The sequence below is a fragment of the Sus scrofa genome, chromosome 8 (genome assembly GCF_054392235.1).
Source record: "Sus scrofa isolate SSC_HxYL_T2T_F1_AM1 chromosome 8, Sscrofa_HxYL_maternal_Yorkshire_Landrace_v2.0, whole genome shotgun sequence".
NCBI lineage: Eukaryota > Metazoa > Chordata > Mammalia > Artiodactyla > Suidae > Sus > Sus scrofa.
This window is the reverse complement of record NC_139390.1, coordinates 104,040,675-104,058,863: the sequence shown is the minus strand read 5'-3', so window position 1 is coordinate 104,058,863 and position 18,189 is coordinate 104,040,675. Positions and strand designations below refer to the sequence as shown.

Below are 18,189 nucleotides of genomic sequence, written 5' to 3'. Positions count from 1 at the left end.
ATGCTCCTACAGCCACTTTGTAGCCCTCCTTAAATTCCCCCAGCCCAGTTCTACAGCCTTCTTTTCCTCCCTGCCCCACCTCACTAGACTTTGACTTATTCCCAAAGTTCCTTTCGTATGTGTTTATATGGCCACCTAAAATTCATGTGAAATTGAAAATGGGTGTAAATATCTACATAAAAATAAAAGATTCATGGGTTAGAGTTGAATGCGCTTCACATTCAACATATCTAATCCCACTCATTCTCTTTCTCATTCTTTCCCTAAAATATACCTCCAACTTTTCTGTTACTATTAATGACATCACTCGTCTCAGATTCTCAAGCTAGAAAAGTGCAAGTGAAGTCCTCTTTCCAGTTCTATAAGAAATAAAGGCAAAATAAAACATCTCATTATTTCTTCCTTCAAACTTCCACTTGCATCCGCCTCTTCCTTTACCTTTTCACCCCTATTCCTGACTTACATATTTTTCTTCTCACGCCTCTATTTCAGGCTATCACCTATTTAGCCACCCTAAACTGGATTCCCAACTATCAGCCTTTCCCTATTCTAATCCACCTTGCATACACTATAAGAGATTTACCTTCCTAAATCACCTCATACATCTTTATCCCTCACATACTCTTAAAACTTTTAAGAGGTCTTTGTTGAAAATCCTAATTTCTTAACTGTGCATCTGAGTCTCTATCTGCCTTCCACTTATCCTTTCATTTTATGACCACATCAAGTGTTAGCAAGTAATAGAAACAGGAATGCCCACACACAGCTGGTAGAAATGTAAAATTGTACAACCACTTAGGAAAATAGTTCTTAAAATTTTGAACAACTCACACCATATGATCCAAGAATTCCATTCCTAATTATTTACCCAAGAGAAATGAAAGCACAGATCCATACAAAGATTTTTAACAAACATACTAGCTTTATTTGCAATGGCTAAAAACTAGAAGCAATCCAAATGTTCATCAAAAGATGAATGGATAAACAAATGATCCTATAACCATTCAATGAAGTACTGCTTAGGCATAAAAATAATGAACTATGGATACAACCCATCTTTATAGGTAAAGCTCTGAAAAATTATCCTGAGTGAAAGAAATCAGACAAAAATGTTTTTAAAGTTCTAAAAAAATGCACACAAATGTATAGTGACAGAAAACATAAAATATTAGTAGTTGCCTGGAAACCCAGAGTTAGGGAGGTAAAAGGACTTGAAGGGAAAAATTACAAAGTTGCTCTAAGAAAGGTTTGTCAGTGATGGATATGTTCATTATCTTGATCACAGTGATGGTTTCACAGTTATGCACATATGTTCAAAACTTTCAGACTGTTCACATTAAGTATTTGTTGTATTTGGTGGGGTGGGATCTTTTTAGGGCTGCAGGTGTGGCATATGGAAGTTCCCAAGCTAGAAGTCAAATCAGAGCTGCAGGTGCCAGCCTACACCACAGCAATGCTAGATCCTTAGCCCACTGAGCAAGGCCAGGGATCGACACCACATCCTCATAGGTACTAATTGGGTTCTTAACCCACTGAGCCACAATGGGAACTCCTGTTGTATATTACATGTCAATTGTACCTCAAAAGAGCTGTTTAAGGGAAAATCTTAGCTCTGATCACTCAGCTTCTAAACAACATTCCTTGAATCACACTGGTCAAGGAATTAACACAAGAATACATTGTAAATCTTTGCACACTTATATTTTTCCTACAGCCATCCTCCTAAATAAAATATCCTACTATTTGTCCTTTGGAACACAGCTGACCTCACATCTTCTACACTGAGACTCCCCAGACCACTCCAGATTACAGATTTCTTCTTTCTCTGAATTTCTAACTCCTAATACACTCTAACAATCATTTAGCAAGGCTAAACATAGCACAGAGTAAAACCTATGTTTGAATCCTAATTCTCTAGTTTATAGCTCTGTGACTGTAGAAATTTACTTATCTAAGACTCAGTTTCTTTATCTTACAAACATTCATAGTAATAGTATCAATTTGAAAAAGTTGCTGAATATAAATTGGTTAGCATAATACCAAGCACATTTTAAATATCCAATCTTTATGTTTCAGATTTACTATGTGTTTCTTTGTGCTATTTCTTATACAAAATATTTTTAGAAGGGGTGGGGCAGTCATCTGGTTTTCCTGATACAGCCTACGAGAAATAACTGTGTAATTTATCCAAGAGACAATAATTAGTTGGTTTAATTTTCCTTTTCCTATCAATACCCTTATCCAATGTGTGTGTGTGTGTGATCCCATCAATATATATGTGGGTGGAGGCAGGCAGAGAGATGAGAGGAGGTGGGGAGGGGAGCAGAGACTAGGAAATTTGGGATTTAAAATACTACCTTGACTGTTCTAAAAATATAGTTTTCTGCTAGAATAAGTTTAAACTGAGTCTAGATATTATATTTAAATAACAAAATATACTTAGTCACACTCTCTGAGTTTAACTTTCTCAGCTCCAAAAATTAAAATGATCACTACCCAGCATTTATTATCTACTACATGATGAGGTACAAAGAAGTCTGTAATAAGTTTAGGGTCACAAGTCAAAAAATGGCTAAGATATAGTTTGAACCAATACCTCTTTGATTATGTCATGAAACTTCTAAAAATTTCATCATTAGTTTTGCTTTCATCAGCTGTGTTTTAAATAATAAAATCCAGATTATAGCTTTTTAATAACCATTTTTTCCATTAATTGACTTACATATGCTATACCTCAGTTAATACAGGGTACCTTCTGGAGAGTGGTTCTCAAGATAATTCAGTTTCTTTATTTATTGTCCAGTAGATTTGGTAATATTTTCCTTTCAATGGTAATTTGTCTTTGATGTGAGTGAAGGAATACTGAGGTACAGTTGCCATTCATACTCTCCCCTAAGGTAACTAGTTTAGTAGCACTGACAATGCCCCTCATTATTTATTTAATTCCATATCAAAAGTGTCTGACTCTCCTTCTAATGGGTCCATGCAGATTTAATTAAAAGAAAATAGCCACCTCGCTCTAAGCAACAGGAAGGAAGAAGATATCACTAATCCAAATAACCAGATATCTAATTGATGTTTTGGAAGCTTATGGTTAAAGTGGAGTTTTACTTCTGGAAACTCAGTGCGTAGATAAAAGCCAGTAAAAGGCTACTTTGAGTACAAAACACAGTCAGGAGTATATATGCCAACATGCATAAATTAAATATGTGTAATCTCCTAATATAGTTAGGCCAATCATGGATGATATTTTCTACTGTTTAAAGAACTAAGCATGTGGACATATTTAGCTAAATTGTACTTCAGCAATTATTCAGAGTTTTATTATATACTTGACCAATAACATTTGTAGCATTACCTCTCCATTGCTATAATTTATAAATATAATAGCATTAATCAGTAATTATGCAACAAGCACTATTCTAAGTAGTTTGTATAAGTTAGCTTGTTTCGTCTTTACAACTCAAAAACATAGGTACAAATCATGGGAGATAAGGCATAAACATAAATAAATGGTAGTATCATTAGCATTACTGACATTGTTAAAAAAAAATAATGAGTTCAAATATGAACATAGATTTCACAATAAAATCTAAAAATTAACTTTCAAACAACTGTCTCATTTACCACTCAAGAATCTATCTAAATTACAGATCTCACCACATCTTTTTTAAGACATAAATGCTTGATGTTTTTGTCAAAATAAGAATACTTTCATGAACTCAAAACATAGTCTATATTATACATTCTTAAGAAAGTACATAATTCAAACTCAGAAGCAGTCAAGTATATACCTCCTTTTTTTCACTAAATATGAATAGGGTTCTATTATTAGAAAATCAATGAAAAGCAAATAAAAATTGTATAAGGGCACCTACAACCTTAGAAAGCATTAGAACAACCCACAAAGCAGGATAAAGCTTAGACTGTTTTAACTTTTTTTGTGTTCTAATGGATATTTTGTATTTCAAATACTTTCAAAATCATATTATCTTTATAGGACTCTATTTTCTCCACCCCCAAATCTTCCTTTCCACACTTTAAGCCAGTCAACTCAAGGTCTTTGGGGACTGCCAATGTGGAACATCCTTTGGCCTTGACAACTGGCAGCTGGGATCAATCAGTTCATAAAATCTAACTTGTCAGCTAAAACCAGTCATGTTTTTCAAGCAAGAAAATCTGTTAAACAGGTTAGGTCTTAAGTCCACGAAAAACATTTGCAAAAACACATTTTGTATTTGCTCTTCCTAAGTTCTAAGGCTATAGATGTTGCAGAAACCACCATTCTGGAAACTCTCCCAAACATCTATTATCCTTCCCTAAAAATTTGAAAGTATCTTCTGGGCTCCACAACAAGCAGCAGACCAGCTTATGATGCCAGGAGTGGGAATAGATATCCTCAATGTGGAAGGAATCCTTGATTCACCCTGGGCAGTTACACAGTAATTTCTTTCTGATGTGCAACTGATCCAGTTCATCACAAGCCAATGTCATCACAGTGCAGTTAGGCTAGCTTCCAGTACTGGCTCTGTCATAAGAAGAAAAATTTATTACAGATATTTCAAAGCAATTGCAGAGCTTATAAAGCTAAGTGATCTTAGGCAAGGCACATCTTCTCAAGCTTCAATCTCCTTTCTCAGTAAAATGAGAGGGCTGGATGACCAAACTCCAAATTGTTTTCCAATCCTGTAATTCCATGATTCTACTTCTTCCTGTTGTTTTTACTTAGCAGGAAGCCTAAGATACTCCTTCACCACTGCCAGCTCTCATAGTTATCCAGGGTCATAGTGGGTCAGTCCCCACAGAGCATCATGCCATAAATAATGATGGGTTATATGAATATTTTTTCAGATTTCATCATTCTCAACAAAGTATAAGAAGGTTTCAAAATAGATAAATGTTGTTGCTCCCCATGGAACCTTGATTTGATCATCATTACCTTTCAATATCACAAAATCTTGACATTTCCTACCATTACTATCAAAGTGGGCAAATACACATCAGGCAAATGATCATTCTCCTTGGCTTTGCTCTAGGTAAATATCAATCACTGATCAAGCTAAGATCACTCTTCTTAACTCACCCTTCCAGACAGCCACCACTACTCATTCAGAATTGGCATTAGTGAAAGAAAACATCTGAAATTTTGACATATACGGTAATTAGTACCAATCTGAACCTGAGGGTTATCTGTCTCTAACTGGATGTGTCCCAAGATACACTTATCCTCTTTCCACACAGCATGTACTTCTCTGTCCAAGTTCCAACTTTTATAAATGTCAATTCCAGTAATCCAGGCATCCAAATGGGATATTTTCCCTCATCCTTAAATCTAATCAATCACCTCTTACAAATTGTAATTCCGAATGGTTTTCACATTTATTCTCTACATTCTAAGTAACACTTTCCTAGTCCAAAATTTATTACTTTTCTTCAAACATATTGCAATAGCTTTTTAACTAATTTACCTGTCAATGGTCTTACAAATATCATGTTGTCCCATCAAACCCATCAATGAATCCTAATGCATATTAGCATGACAGCCTCAGGTTATTCATATATCTTTTATGGTGGCTCAGGGTTTCATAAGCATGTAAAAGTTGCATGGCTTTTTATAACAAAGCCTTAGAAGTTAATATCACCTCTACAACAACTTACGGATAAAACAGTCCCAAGCCCACCCAGACTCAAGGTACACTTGATAAGAGGAGTTTCAAAGAATTTACAATCGTGTTTTTTTATTTTTTTATTTTCCCACTGTACAGCAAGGGGGTCAGGTTATCCTTACATGTATACATTGCAATTACATTTTTTTCCCCACCCTTTCTTCTGTTGCAACATGAGTATCTAGACATAGTTCTCAATGCTATTCAGCAGGATCTCCTTGTAAATCTATTCTAAGTTGTGTCTGATAAGCCCAAGCTCCCGATCCCTCCCACTCCCTCCCCCTCCCATCAGGCAGCCACAAGTCTCTTCTCCAAGTCCATGATTTTCTTTTCTGAGGAGATGTTCATTTGTGCTGGATATTAGGTTCCAGTTATAAGTGATATCATATGGTATTTGTCTTTGTCTTTGTCTTTCTGGCTCATTTCACTCAGGATGAGATTCTCTAGTTCCATCCATGTTGCTGCACATGGCATTATGTCATCCTTTTTTATGGCTGAGTAGTATTCCATTGTGTATATATACCACCTCTTCCGAATCCACTCATCTGTCGATGGACATTTGGGTTGTTTCCACGTCCTGGCTATTGTGAATAGTGCTGCAATGAACATGCGGGTGCATGTGTCTCTTTTAAGTGGAGTTTTGTCCGGATAGATGCCCAAGAGTGGGATTGTGGGGTCATATGGAAGTTCTATGTATAGATTTCTAAGGTATCTCCAAACTGTTCTCCATAGTGGCTGTACCAGTTTACATTCCCACCAGCAGTGCAGGAGGGTTCCCTTTTCTCCACAGCCCCTCCAGCACTTGTTATTTGTGGATTTATTAATGATGGCCATTCTGACTGGTGTGAGGTGGTATCTCATGGTAGTTTCGATTTGCATTTCTCTTATAATCAGCGATGTTGAGCATTTTTTCATGTGTTTGCTGGCCATCTGTATATCTCCTTTGGAGAAATGTCTACTCAGGTCTTTTGCCCATTTTTCCATTGATTGATTGGCTTTTTTGCCGTTGGGTTGTATAAGTTGCTTATATATTCTAGAGATTAAGCCCTTGTCAGTTGCATCATTTGAAACTATTTTCTCCCATTCTGTAAGTTGTCTTTTTGTTTTCTTTTGGGTTTCCTTTGCTGTGCAAAAGCTTTTTAGTTTGATGAGGTCCCATGGGTTTATTTTTGCTCTAATTTCTATTGCTTTGGGAGACTGACCTGAGAAAATATTCATGATGTTGATGTCAGAGAGTGTTTTGCCTATGTTTTCTTCTAGGAGTTTGATGGTGTCCTGTCGTATATTTAAGTCTTTCAGCCATTTGGAGTTTATTTTTGTGCATGGTGTGAAGGTGTGTTCTAGTTTCATTGCTTTGCATGCGGCTGTCCAGGTTTCCCAGCAATGCTTGCTGAATAGACTTTCTTTTTCCCATTTGATGTTCTTGCCTCCCTTGTCAAAGATTAATTGACCATAGGTGTCAGGGTTTATTTCCGGGTTCTCTATTCTGTTCCATTGGTCTGTCTGTCTGTTTTGGTACCAATACCACACTGTTTTGATGACTGTGGCTTTGTAGCATTTCTTGAAGTCTGGGAGAGTTATGCCCCCTGCTTGCTTTTTGTTTCTCAGGATTGCTTTGGCGATTCTGGGTCTTTTGTTGTTCCATATAAATGTTTGGATTGCTTGTTCTAGTTCTGTGAAAAATGTCATGGGTAATTTAACAGGGATTGCATTGAATCTGTAGATTGCTTTGGGTAGTATGGCCATTTTTACAATATTGATTTTTGCAATCCAGGAACATGGAATATCTTTCCATTTCTTTACATCTTCTTTGATTTCTTTGATTAAGGTTTTATAGTTCTCGGCATATAGGTCCTTTGCCTCCTTGGTCAGGTGTATTCCGAGGTATTTGATTTTGTGAGGTACAATTTTAAAAGGTATCGTATTTTTGTATTCCTTTTCTAATATTTCATTGCTGGTGTACAGAAATGCAACTGACTTCTGAATGTTAATCTTATATCCTGCCACTTCGCTGAATTTATTAATCAGTTCAAGGAGTTTTGGGGTTGAGTCCTTAGGGTTTTCTATGTGTAGTATCATGTCATCTGCATACAGTGACAGTTTTACCTCTTCTCCTTCTATATGGATGCCTTTTATTTCTTTTGTTTGTCTAATTGCTGTGGCTAGGACTTCCAAAACTATGTTGAAGAGCAGTGGTGAGAGTGGGCATCCCTGTCTTGTTCCAGATTTGAGTGAGAAGGCTTTCAGTTTTTCCCCATTGAGTATTATATTTGCTGTGGGTTTATCATAAATGGCTTTGATTATGTTCAGGAATGTTCCCTCTATACCCACTTTGGCGAGGGTCTTGATCATGAATGGATGTTGGACTTTGTCAAATGCTTTTTCTGCGTCTATTGAGATGATCATATGATTTTTGACTTTTTTTTTGGTTAATGTGGTGTATGATGCTGATTGATTTGCGTATGTTGAACCATCCTTGTGTACCTGGGATGAACCCAACCTGGTCATGGTGTATAATTTTTTTGGTATGTTGTTGGATTCGGTTGGCTAAGATTTTGTTGAGAATTTTTGCATCTGTATTCATCAATGATATTGGCCGATAGTTTTCGTTTTTGGTGGTATCTCTGTCTGGTTTTGGAATGAGGGTGATGGTGGCCTCATAGAATGTCCTTGGGAGTATTCCTTCTTCTTCACCCTTTTGAAAGAGTTTAAGGAGGATGGGCACCAATTCCTCTTTATATGTTTGATAGAATTCACCTGTGAAGCCATCTGGTTCTAGACTTTTATTTGTAGGGAGTGATTTTATGACCTCTTCAATTTCATTTCTAGTGATCGGTCTGTTCAGTTGGTCTGTTTCTGCTTGATTCAGTTTTGGGAGGCTGTAAGATACAATCGTGTTTTAAAACCACCAGATCAGGTGTTAACTTGTGGTGCAGTGGATTAAGACTCCCATGTTGTCACTGCAGTGGCTTGGGCTGCTACTGTGGCATAGGTTCGATCTCTGGCTGGGGAACTTCTGCGTGCCTCAGGCAAGGCTGAAAAAAACAAAAAAAATAAAATAAAATAAAACCACCCTATCCATCTCTCTCTTTCACATGTCACGTTCTAGAAAAACTGAATTAGTAGTTTCCCAGTGATGCCAATGCACATGCCGTTTTTTCCAGCATGTAATACTGTGACAGTTAATGTTATGTGTCGGCTTGATTGGGCCACAATATGTCCAGACAGTTGGTTAAACATTATTTCTGGATGTGCCTGTGAAGGTGTTTCCAGAAGAGATTAGCATTTGAGGTGATGGACAGAGTAGAGCAGATGGCCCTTCCCAATGTGGACAGGCATCATTCAATCCATTGAGGGCCTGGGTAGAACAAAAAGGCAGAGCAAAGTTGAATAATTCTGCCCGACTACTTGAGGTGAAACGTTGATCTTCTGTCCTTGCCTGATTCTCAGGCTTTCAGACACAAATTGAAACCTATACTATCAGCTGACTCCTGGGCCTTCAAGCTACACCACTGGCTTTTCTAGGAGTCTAGTTTACACGTGGCCTCTGAAAACATGTGAGCCAATATCTGATAATAAATGTCTTCATATCCATCTCTCATTGGCTCTGTTTCTCTGGAGAACCTGACTAATACAGACACCCTTCTTCTCCCTTTCCCTGGAAAAACCCCTACTCATTCCTCTGGTATCATCAAAACACTACTTTCATTGTGGGAGATTCCCTGTCAGTGCAAAGTGAACTTGAACTCCTTCCATACCTCAGTAAGATCTCACCAACTAGACCAAGTGCTTCTTAAGGATACTGATCACCTAGGATCTTACTAAGATTCAGACTAATTCATAAGGTCCAAGGTGAAACTAAAGATTCTGCATTTCTTATAAGTTCCCAGGTAAAATATTTGTTAATGTATCAACCACAGTTAAATAGCAAGAGGCCACCCAGAGAGCCTACTCAAACTGCTGGCCCGGAGAGGAATGTTGCATCTAAAGAAAGGGCTGAGGTGCAGGCTGTGGACCATGCATACAGAAGACAGGCCAGAGTGGAATGGGAGAAAATACATCAGGTACCTAAGAATAGGCCAGCTGTTAAAATGTGTGTATTCTGGGATAGGCAAAGAGGAAAATTTGCCAATAGGAGGGAAATCAAAGAAACCAAGCCAAAGCTAGCAAAACTTTTAAGTGAATGGTGAGAAGCAATGAATGGAGGAATCCCAGAACCAATGAAAGGGCATCTGTAAAACCTTTTTGTAGATTAGAGATAGGAGGGGAGCCATTAGGACACTAGGCTAGAATTAACATTTTCCAAAATATTTGCTTATACCTCCTCTGAAGCAACTGTCTTTTAAAAATCTGCCTATTTATATCTAAATTCTACTTACCATAAGCTTCCTGAGAACATGAACTATTTTATTTATTATAGAATGGTACTGAAGAGCATGCATGCTTTTTGGGTTCATATCTTAACTATGGTACCACTTGGTTTGTGACCTTAGGAGGATTTTTTTGTTTGTTTTCATTTACCTGAGCATAAAATAAGGGAAATAATAATAATAATAATGATAATGTTTGCACATAGGAATTTTGAGAGGATTAGAAGAGAATATAAATATATGTAAAATTATTTAGCTCAAAACATTAGTAAGCCTTAAATAAGTGTTTGATATAGAGAGGGAGCATGATTTCTAAGGGTTTGGGATGGGAATCAAACATTTAAAAAAAAATCTATTTACTAGCTATCTGGCCTTGGATATGGTTCTTAACTCCTCCAGGCCTCAGTTATTTCAACTGTAAAACTTATATGCTAATAGCGACTACTTAAGAAAGGATTATTAAAAGAACTGAGATTACCCAATCCTGGTATATGCAGTAAACTCTCAATGAATGCTAGTTATCATCATTAGCAGCAGCATGACAACACAATCTGGCATACAGAGGGGTTTCCACAAATATTTGTTGAATGATTAAATAAATTAATGGGCATAGAAAAGTTTAACACTGATCTCAGCAATTTCACCATTTAACTTCTCCATAAGATTTTAAGATACTGTAATATACTGAGAGAAAAATTTGCAAGGAGGAGGTCAAGTAGAAACACTGGAGCCCCTCTACCTTCACTTTCGTCTTTTGTTATAGGTTAAGCTTCCATGTAAATTTCACTTCAAAAATTGTTTCTACTGCTATAGAATAAAGACTATATCATGTTTTCCATAATTATGTCTTCTCCTACAGACCACAAAGATTAGCACAACATAAAATGTCTGGTTACAGTCATGCTAATATGTGTTAATATCTAAACAACAATAAAAATTAAATGAAAGGCAGCTATTTCATCACACCATTCCCCATTCCTCTACTGCCTGAGAATATATGAAATTAGCTAAGTATAAATATGACACTGTCCAGCCTTCAGAATTAGCACATGCTACTGAAATGACAAAAACATTAATAGAAATCACAGGCCTAGTTGCAACACACATGGTGGGAAACCTCCTGCTAACAGAAAGATACAGAATAGGATTCATCTCAACATTCCACTGAACATTTAGGTAAACACTACAACTCACTACACCCCAAAGAAGGTGAGAATTTAGAAGACACTGGATAACACCATTTTACAATAAATGTCTGGACTAAAACCCTTCAGAAGGGTCACATCTCCTCCCAACTAGTGCTTGTTAAAGAAATACATTTTTGGTGGCATGAGGATGTTTTCCTTTACATCATATTTATGTTGTTAGACATGGAATAAACTCAAACATATTGTGTTTCATAAATTAATGCAATCTTTCTTCTGTCTTCTATTGGGTTTGGGAGTATCACAAAATGTTAAATTCCATGAGGGAATGTTTCCACAATTTTTTTCACATGTAAATCAATGCTTTTCCCTCTGAGAATTAGGATCAGGCAGGCACTCTGGACACCCCTTAAGAGAAGTTATGCATATTCCCATAGCTACATATTGCAGACATTACCATATTAATAATAATCCTCCCCACTGATTTGTTTTCTGTTACACAGTGTTCTTTATATAAGTAGTGAGCCCTATAGTCAATGCAAATGGAGATGATAGACATCAAATGACTGGAGAAAACATATTCAGCAGATTACAAAGCAAGAGAAAATAATAATCATCGATGAATTTTAGTTTTATTTTTCCAACTCATGACACTAAAAACAAAAACCTATCCACCCCACTCAGTAGGAATTGAGCTTCATTATTAATAAATCAACAGATGAGGGTATGTGTCTTATATTAAGAGATGGTTGTTGGCTAGAGGCTGTGGAATATCCCAGTTCTGGCCTGCCACCAGAATTTTGGCCCTTAACAAAAAAAAACAAAACAAAATCTTCAGAAACTTGGGCCAAGGACCCTTTTACTATTAGAAGACACTTTGGTCCCCAAATTCCATTATAGAATTTCAGTAAGATGACCTACACCTCATGGAAAAAATGTGATGTACTAGGTGGATCTAAGGAACCAACCTTCACACAAAGCCCAGACCAAATCCCACATCTATCCATCTAAGGAAAGGTTTAAAGGGCTTCCTTCATGAGATATAGAGAGCCAAAAGGAAGTGTCAAAAAAAAGTTTTCATAATATCTACAGTGGGCTTTCCCATACTACATATCCCAGATCTTTCTCTGGAGTAAGGGAAGGAGAAAGATGCCAAAGAAGACAATTCAGGCCTATGTTACTCAGATTCATAGGAAAGGAGAGAGTATCCTTTCCCTACATGGGCTACCACTTAGGTCAATCCAGAGCTGTATTTGCACCTCACGATATAGCATGTAGTGTGTTAGCAACTTGGTAATCTTTGTGGTGAGAAAAGGACTCTATGTTACCCTGGAAGTCAAAATGGCTGACAAAAATCTATCTAATCAATTATTCCCAACTTTCTATATGGAAAGGAGGAAAAAGTTACCTCTATAGCTCAATTTAAAAAAAAAACAAACAGAATTTGAATGAGGGATGTTACTGATAAGGGTATACTTTACATTAGATATGGAAGCAAGAAAAAATAGAAGTACTACTAAATGAATAAAAAATGTAGGAAAAAAGTAGAAATTTATTTAGTACTCATGTATTTATACATGTTTACAAAGTGAATAACCAGATATCAATTTTCTCTCCTTTTAAATAAAATTTTTGGCATTAAATAAAGCCACAATTATTCAATTAATATTTTCCTTCTTCACATGTAATGCTAAAATATGGTCTTACACCTGGGTTCTAAACAAATCAAAAAGTAATAACAAGGGAGGGCATAAATGCTGTGGTGAACACTACCTCACCCATCTTCCCACCAATACTGCCAGTTAAACCACAGATTACAGACTGAGTCTGAGGACTGGCTCAGTTTCCAAATTTCTCAAGAGTTGAGAAGGCTTTCCTCAATCAGATGTGTATCCATCCCTACAGACATAAAGTGGAGCAATAGAGAAAACATTGTGAATAAAAGAAACTATATCCTAGGTTCTCACCCGGTAGCTTCTGCCTCATAATAAATGTTTAACCGGACAAAATAAATAACTTTATAAGTTCCTCACTATTTCCCTATTAGACCCTAAATTATCACTTCATGGAACTCATTCCTATTGTCAACAATTAATGAAATAGTTTTTCTTATGCATAAAATGTATTTCATCTCTTACTGGATAGATGGAGATGATGCAAATAGCTTATGAAGGTGATCAGCATTACTCACCCACAAAGCTTGCTCCAGAGATTTTATGTTCATGATTTGTCAACACCACTGTCAACACTCAAGTTAAAATCTTTGTCAAGGAAAACACTTCAATGATGGACGCATATTCCTTCTACTTTAATGTGTGTTAGAGGGTCCAAAAACTGGTCACTAGACTTCCTCCAAGGTAGACAACTCTCTAATCATAAATTCCATGAAAAACTATAACTAACATTAATTGAGTTTTTTCTTGTGCCATTCCTGTTAGAACCACTTGTATGCAGTATCTCATTGAACCCACACAACAATCCAGAAATCTTAAAAAGATGTTGATTTAAACCAAACAAGATGACTCCAGTTGTGTGCATTTAACCATTACATCCTGCATTCTCTATATCTTGAAGCCTGAGAAAAAAATTTTAAGCAACACTGAAAAGACATTAGCTGTGTAGGGCTCATGCTACTTGCACTGCAGTGATTCTTGGCTGTCTAATACGTAAATCAAGTATCCTAAAAATTCTTTTTTGCTGTCTTGGCTCTTTTGGGGGGAGGTTATGAATGCATAACTTTAGTTGTGTAGGTCAAACAGTACATGCTTATTGGAGATTGCATCCACCAGACCAACAATAGAAAGACGTTTTGTATAGACTCATTTTCTCTGTGAGTATCACAACAATTTAAATTTCTCCTTTAAAATCCAGTTGCATGGTCCATCTGTCTGTTCCAAATGGCTATTCTCCTGATTCACATTGGCTACAAGGTGAAGAAATCTACCCGCTTGGAGAGAATCAAGCAATGTTGTGTTAATTAAATCTGCATCATTATTATACATGCACCCAATGGCCAGGGTGATGAGTGCATTATATAAATCAAATAAATGAATAATAATTTCTGAAGGTTGCTAAATGTAAAACATTTGAAGAACAGAAACCAAATGAATCAAAACTGTGGCTGAGGGTTACCGTTTCTAATTAAAAAATATACTGAGAACATTACCCTGATTCATAATCTAAATAAACCTCCAATTTTTTTAATTTTTTTTATAAAATGGTTTTATTTTCGCACTATACAGCAAGGGGGTCAGGTTATCCTTACATGTATACATTGCAATCACACTTTTTCCCCTACCCTTTCTTCTGTTGCAACATGAGTATCTAGACATAGTTCTCAATGCTATTCAGCAGGATCTCCTTGTAAATCTATTCTAAGTTGTGTCTGATAAGCCCAAGCTCCCGATCCCTCCCACTCCCTCCCCCTCCCATCAGGCAGCCACAAGTCTCTTCTCCAAGTCCATGATTTTCTTTTCTGAGGAGATGTTCATTTGTGCTGGATATTAGGTTCCAGTTATAAGTGATATCATATGGTATTTGTCTTTGTCTTTCTGGCTCATTTCACTCAGGATGAGATTCTCTAGTTCCATCCATGTTGCTGCACATGGCATTATGTCATCCTTTTTTATGGCTGAGTAGTATTCCATTGTGTATATATACCACCTCTTCTGAATCCACTCATCTGTCGATGGACATTTGGGTTGTTTCCACGTCCTGGCTATTGTGAATAGTGCTGCAATGAACATGCGGGTGCATGTGTCTCTTTTAAGTGGAGTTTTGTCCGGATAGATGCCCAAGAGTGGGATTGTGGGGTCATATGGAAGTTCTATGTATAGATTTCTAAGGTATCTCCAAACTGTTCTCCATAGTGGCTGTACCAGTTTACATTCCCACCAGCAGTGCAGGAGGGTTCCCTTGTCTCCACAGCCCCTCCAGCACTTGTTATTTGTGGATTTATTAATGATGGCCATTCTGACTGGTGTGAGGTGGTATCTCATGGTAGTTTCGATTTGCATTTCTCTTATAATCAGCGATGTTGAGCATTTTTTCATGTGTTTGCTGGCCATCTGTATATCTCCTTTGGAGAAATGTCTACTCAGGTCTTTTGCCCATTTTTCCATTGATTGATTGGCTTTTTTGCCGTTGGGTTGTATAAGTTGCTTATATATTCTAGAGATTAAGCCCTTGTCAGTTGCATCATTTGAAACTATTTTCTCCCATTCTGTAAGTTGTCTTTTTGTTTTCTTTTGGGTTTCCTTTGCTGTGCAAAAGCTTTTTAGTTTGATGAGGTCCCATGGGTTTATTTTTGCTCTAATTTCTATTGCTTTGGGAGACTGACCTGAGAAAATATTCATGATGTTGATGTCAGAGAGTGTTTTGCCTATGTTTTCTTCTAGGAGTTTGATGGTGTCCTGTCGTATATTTAAGTCTTTCAGCCATTTGGAGTTTATTTTTGTGCATGGTGTGAAGGTGTGTTCTAGTTTCATTGCTTTGCATGCGGCTGTCCAGGTTTCCCAGCAATGCTTGCTGAATAGACTTTCTTTTTCCCATTTGATGTTCTTGCCTCCCTTGTCAAAGATTAATTGACCATAGGTGTCAGGGTTTATTTCCGGGTTCTCTATTCTGTTCCATTGGTCTGTCTGTCTGTTTTGGTACCAATACCACACTGTTTTGATGACTGTGGCTTTGTAGCATTTCTTGAAGTCTGGGAGAGTTATGCCCCCTGCTTGCTTTTTGTTTCTCAGGATTGCTTTGGCGATTCTGGGTCTTTTGTTGTTCCATATAAATGTTTGGATTGCTTGTTCTAGTTCTGTGAAAAATGTCATGGGTAATTTAACAGGGATTGCATTGAATCTGTAGATTGCTTTGGGTAGTATGGCCATTTTTACAATATTGATTTTTGCAATCCAGGAACATGGAATATCTTTCCATTTCTTTACATCTTCTTTGATTTCTTTGATTAAGGTTTTATAGTTCTCGGCATATAGGTCCTTTGCCTCCTTGGTCAGGTGTATTCCGAGGTATTTGATTTTGTGAGGTACAATTTTAAAAGGTATCGTATTTTTGTATTCCTTTTCTAATATTTCATTGCTGGTGTACAGAAATGCAACTGACTTCTGAATGTTAATCTTATATCCTGCCACTTCGCTGAATTTATTAATCAGTTCAAGGAGTTTTGGGGTTGAGTCCTTAGGGTTTTCTATGTGTAGTATCATGTCATCTGCATACAGTGACAGTTTTACCTCTTCTCCTTCTATATGGATGCCTTTTATTTCTTTTGTTTGTCTAATTGCTGTGGCTAGGACTTCCAAAACTATGTTGAAGAGCAGTGGTGAGAGTGGGCATCCCTGTCTTGTTCCAGATTTGAGTGAGAAGGCTTTCAGTTTTTCCCCATTGAGTATTATATTTGCTGTGGGTTTATCATAAATGGCTTTGATTATGTTCAGGAATGTTCCCTCTATACCCACTTTGGCGAGGGTCTTGATCATGAATGGATGTTGGACTTTGTCAAATGCTTTTTCTGCGTCTATTGAGATGATCATATGATTTTTGACTTTTTTTTTGGTTAATGTGGTGTATGATGCTGATTGATTTGCGTATGTTGAACCATCCTTGTGTACCTGGGATGAACCCAACCTGGTCATGGTGTATAATTTTTTTGGTATGTTGTTGGATTCGGTTGGCTAAGATTTTGTTGAGAATTTTTGCATCTGTATTCATCAATGATATTGGGCGTTAGTTTTCGTTTTTGGTGGTATCTCTGTCTGGTTTTGGAATGAGGGTGATGGTGGCCTCATAGAATGTCCTTGGGAGTATTCCTTCTTCTTCACCCTTTTGAAAGAGTTTAAGGAGGATGGGCACCAATTCCTCTTCATATGTTTGATAGAATTCACCTGTGAAGCCATCTGGTTCTGGACTTTTATTTGTAGGGAGTGATTTTATGACCTCTTCAATTTCATTTCTAGTGATCGGTCTGTTCAGTTGGTCTGTTTCTACTTGATTCAGTTTTGGCAGGCTGTAAGATTCTAGAAAATTGTCCATTTCTTCCAGATTGTCAAACTTGTTGCCGTATAGTTGTTCATAGTATTCTCTTATGGTTTTTTGTATTTCTGCTGTATCCGTTGTGATTTCTCCTTTTTCATGTCTAATTTTGGTTATTTGGGTTCTTTCTCTCCTCTTTTTAGTGAGTCTGGCCAGGGGTTTGTCAATTTTGTTCACCTTTTCAAAGAACCAGCTCTTGGTTTTAGTAATTTTCTCTATTGTTTTTTGAGTCTCTATTTTATTGATTTCTTCTTTGATCTTTATCATATCCTTCCTTCTGCTGACTTTTGGTCTTTTTTGTTCTTCTTTTTCTAATTCGTTTAGGTGGAGGGTTAAGTTGTCCATTTGGGATCTTTCTTCTTTTTTGAGAAAGGCTATAAATTTCCCTCTGAGCACTGCTTTCGCAGCATCCCATAGATTTGGAGAGGTTGTGTCTTCACTATCATTTGTTTCAAGGTAGTTTTTAATTTCCTTCTTGATTTCCTCATTGACCCATTGGTTTCTTAGTAGCATGTTGTTGAGTCTCCATGTAGTAGGTTTTTTCTCTTTCCTTTTCCCATGGTTGGTTTCTAATTTCATGGCGTTGTGGTCAGAGAAGATACTTGAGATAATTTCTATGCTCCTAAATTTATTGAGGTTAGCTTTGTGTCCCAATATGTGGTCAATTCTTGAGAATGTTCCATGAGCATTTGAGAAGAATGTGTATTCTGATTTTTTTGGATGTAGTGTCCTGAAGATATCAATGAAGTCTAACTTTTCTATTGTTTCCTTTAGGATCTCTGTTGCTTTATTGGTTTTCTGTCTAGAGGATCTGTCCATTGATGTGAGGGGGGTATTAAGGTCTCCTACTATGATTGTATTCTCATCAATATCTCCCTTTATGTCTGTTAATATTTGATGTATGTATCTGGGTGCTCCCATATTTGGGGCTTATATGTTGACGATAGTAACATCCTCTCCTTGGAT

At 36.9% G+C, this 18,189-nt stretch overlaps 1 long non-coding RNA gene across 7 annotated transcripts in view; it reads right to left on the bottom strand.

Annotated features, from left to right (window-relative positions):
• Window positions 1-902: 902 nt before the first annotated feature.
• Window positions 903-18,189, bottom strand: part of LOC102158494 (uncharacterized) — a 241,115-nt gene continuing 223,828 nt past the window's right edge. For all 7 annotated transcript variants that reach the window (XR_014813054.1, XR_014813058.1, XR_014813062.1 and 4 more), the window contains one exon: window positions 903-4,528. This is a non-coding gene — a long non-coding RNA (uncharacterized LOC102158494). The remainder of the gene's footprint in view (window positions 4,529-18,189) is intronic.